Genomic DNA, 374 nt, shown 5'->3' with positions numbered 1-374 from the left:
ATTTGGGTGGATGAAATAAATGGATATGCTAATTAATTAATTAGACCATATTTACGTTTAGGAATAATAATACAGATATGTAAGCATAAGTATCTGTAGAAATACCTGAAGATATGGATGGAAATGAGACACAAATCATTATATGGGATGGGAATTAATAGAGATTTTAAAGATCTCTATGTGAGGAATTTAAAAATGGAGATGAAGAATATAGTCCCGACTCAATGAAAATTCTTGCCATGAAAATATATATTGTTTAATTTAATCAATATATATACTTACTAATTAATTAGTAAAAAGAAAATATTTTCTGATGAAAAATGGAGATGAAAACAAATATTTTTTACAGTAATATAAGAGAACAATTATAACCA

This window comes from Arachis ipaensis, chromosome B05 (genome assembly GCF_000816755.2).
Source record: "Arachis ipaensis cultivar K30076 chromosome B05, Araip1.1, whole genome shotgun sequence".
Taxonomy (NCBI): domain Eukaryota; kingdom Viridiplantae; phylum Streptophyta; class Magnoliopsida; order Fabales; family Fabaceae; genus Arachis; species Arachis ipaensis.
Note: the sequence above shows the minus strand (reverse complement) of the source record.